The sequence below is a fragment of the Rhodnius prolixus genome, unplaced genomic scaffold, assembly GCF_049639745.1.
Source record: "Rhodnius prolixus isolate KJV_2025 unplaced genomic scaffold, Rpr scaffold_12, whole genome shotgun sequence".
NCBI lineage: Eukaryota > Metazoa > Arthropoda > Insecta > Hemiptera > Reduviidae > Rhodnius > Rhodnius prolixus.
The window spans coordinates 13,904,268-13,907,404 of NW_027411635.1; the positions used below are offsets into that span (position 1 = coordinate 13,904,268).

The 3,137-nt window shown below is 40.5% G+C and overlaps 1 pseudogene; it reads right to left on the bottom strand.

The window, feature by feature from the left end:
* Positions 1-379: 379 nt before the first annotated feature.
* On the bottom strand, positions 380-505 carry LOC141462098 (U4 spliceosomal RNA; annotated as a pseudogene).
* Positions 506-3,137: the final 2,632 nt, after the last annotated feature.

The window sequence follows — 3,137 nt, forward strand, 5'->3', positions numbered from 1 at the left end:
CCGTTTTGCTTGGTATTCCACTAAACCCCATACTACTGTTGGCCCATTTTGATAAATGATCATGCTAGACTCCATGGTATTGCTGTGTCCGTGTCCTGCATCTGTACATTGGCTTACCGAGCATGCTGTCGCTGTGCAGACCTCTTCTTCACTTCTATTACCTGTCCGTTCAATCGATACTCTTGTTTCTTCTAAACAACACCCCTAACTTGTCCAATTGCTTCTTCCACAGCTATCGTTGCTTCTTAATCTCCCTTACTTATTAATTTATTTTACTGTCATAAGAGGATGTATAGATGGCATCAAGTTTTCTAAATTATGTTCACATTTTCAGGACTGCAATTGATTTACATTAGATTACAATGTTTTTTTGTTATATCTTCTTTTTTTTTAGATTTTATATAATATATTTATATTATTATTACAATGGTAAAAGTTTTTCAACTAGCAATAATCGCACCTCAGGTGACCTTCATTGGTTACGATATTGCCACTGCGCCATGGTAGCCGAGCGGTTAAGAGGCGAGACCTGCAAAGCTAATATGCATTGTGGTACTGGGTTCGATTCCCGGTCTTGGCCTTGGAGTTTATTTAATGGTTAAATGAGGAATAGTAAAGTACGTTTGCTAGTCGCCTCCGTCCGCGACACCTAGTAAATGGTAGTTGGGCGTTAAGCCGCGCCTGAAAAACTAGGCGATTACTTTACTTTTTTTACTTTAATTATTACATTGCAATTGGTTTCTGTCAAATATGTTCTAAAGCCCTGAAGATGACCTAGTCCTTAGAAATCTTGGCAATAAAATAACTCAAAAAATTACATCTGAAATTGGCAATCTTTTTTTCTTTTACCATTTTTGTTTTCAGAATACGTTTAGGACTACTGGTGTTGGGGGTAAGATCCTCTGTAAGGTTACATTTCAGTGTAATGGACGGTTAAAAACTGTGTAATATTCGTAAGAATCAATTGTTGAATAAATATTCGGTGATTGAAGGAAATTTGGGTGATAGAATTTCGAGAAAAGCAGTAAGTGAGAATCGTATGCGTTCGAATTCGGCGCTCGTAGCTTATTTCTGTGCGCTTTTGGTCTCGGACTTTGTACAGTCCATCACCGAACAGTGAACTGTAAGAAGCTCTTAGTAAGAGAAAAATCTAAAGAGCGAGCTGCTGGATTCGAACCTGGGTTCTCCGCATTGAGCTAACCACCTGGCTAATCCCTAAACTTTGCACCAGATTTGTTTTTATAAAGAATTTTGTTGCTAATGCTAGAGTTTACTGTTTTGTAAAAAGTAAGATTGAGTTTTGCATTATTAATTAATTTTTTTTTGTTTTGTAAAACGTTGATGCCAATATTCTTAGTTTTATTTTGTGGAAGGTACAAAAGGGATAAAAAGTTGTTAGATATAATACTAAGGGAGATAGCGAGAGATTACGGCTGGTGGTAGTTAATCTGTGGTGAAATGAAAGGAGGTGTGCTGTGGGCTATGGACCCACACAGTGGAGACGTTATGGAAAGATATTGGACTCAAAAATTATTAATGAGTCGAGATAAATTCAGCAGGTTATAGGAAGGGACGGTGTGCACGGTTGGGCAGATCCTACGCCTACTAAAAACTCTCTCCGCCCCATCTCGGCCGCTCCAAAAAAGACAATGGTAGCTGCTCTGTAAAAACAAATAATAACTGCGAAGGAAGAATGAGAAAGTAAGTGGGCTTGGAGAGAGAAGGTACGATATACCCAGCAGTTAGGATATACCCAGTGGCGGGGGTGGTTCAGAAGTACCCATATAATATCTGTGCGTGCCACCGTTGGAATATACGCTAGTGAAGAACAGGCGGAAGGTTTTGCCCCATCCTCTGTGCAGTCACTCCGCGGTATTCACCACTCATTCCTTCTCGCTCATATTCTGATACGCAGACAAAAAATATCACCACAGGTTTTTGATTATTCTAACGCATAAAAAGGGTTGAAACAGAGATAGCGGATGTGACATGCGGTACGCCCTGTACTGTAGGCCCCCTAGATGGTGAGGAGCCTCTACTGGGTAGGACAGAAGTTAAAAAAGGGGTTGGACGTAGCAAGCAAAAAGGGGTTAGGTGGAAAAGGATTAGCAGCGGCAGGGTGGCCATGGGAAAAGACAAAGGGAATTATAGGGAATGCCGTTTGTATAGAAGTCTGGAGGATGGAGGGGAAAAACTCAAGCTTCCCTGCCTCGGCTCGCAGACCCTCTTCTAAGCCGTTAGAGTGAAGGCGCAACTTCGATACTCCGGCTAATTTCCCCGCTGAGGCTTCTGTACACCCTGAACGGCCCCTACTCTTTGTCACTTCGGTCATACTTTCATTCAGATTAAAATCGTTACTTAATCATACATTGTCTCTCTTTCGCAATTCTATTAGAACGTCCCTTATCGTCGTCTTACTGTTGGAAGAACAACTTACATTACCTTGGTGACGAATTCTCACAACTATTTGTGGCGGATAACGCTTCTACGATGGTTCACTTCACTAGCTACGTCTTTTTTTGGGGGGGCGGGAACAAGCTAAAGCTGTTACTAAGAAGTAGTAGAATAGCACGTCCAACTACCAGATTAGATGTCATAGACCAGTGGTTCTCAACCTCGAGGGGGTCGAACGACCAAAACACGGGGGTTGCCTAAAGCCACTGAGAAGCCGCGCTACCGTCTGCAGCAGCGCTATTCAGCTGGGCCGTTAATGTTATTTATTGGAATTAGTAATAAATATTTCTCAATATACAGGGTGATCCATTTAAAACGCACCAATCGCTAATAACTTTTTAGGAAAGCGGAAATCCGGAAAAAAAACCCATGAAGTAAACTATATGTTTTTATTGGTCTAGTTTTCAAATTTTACTTCGGTGCGTTTTAAATAGATCACCCTGTATAATTATTGTTTTTTTGATTAATCACTATGTTTAAATTATGTTTGATTTGTAGCAATGATAATACATAATGCATATCAGGTATTTACATTCCGAATCATAACTGTAGCAAAATTACAGTTATGAAGCAGCCACCAAAATTATTTTTTGATTTGGGGTCACCGCAACATGAGGAACTGTATTGCGGGGTCACGGCATTAGAAAGGTTGAGAACCACTATCATAGACGGAAACTACCAGC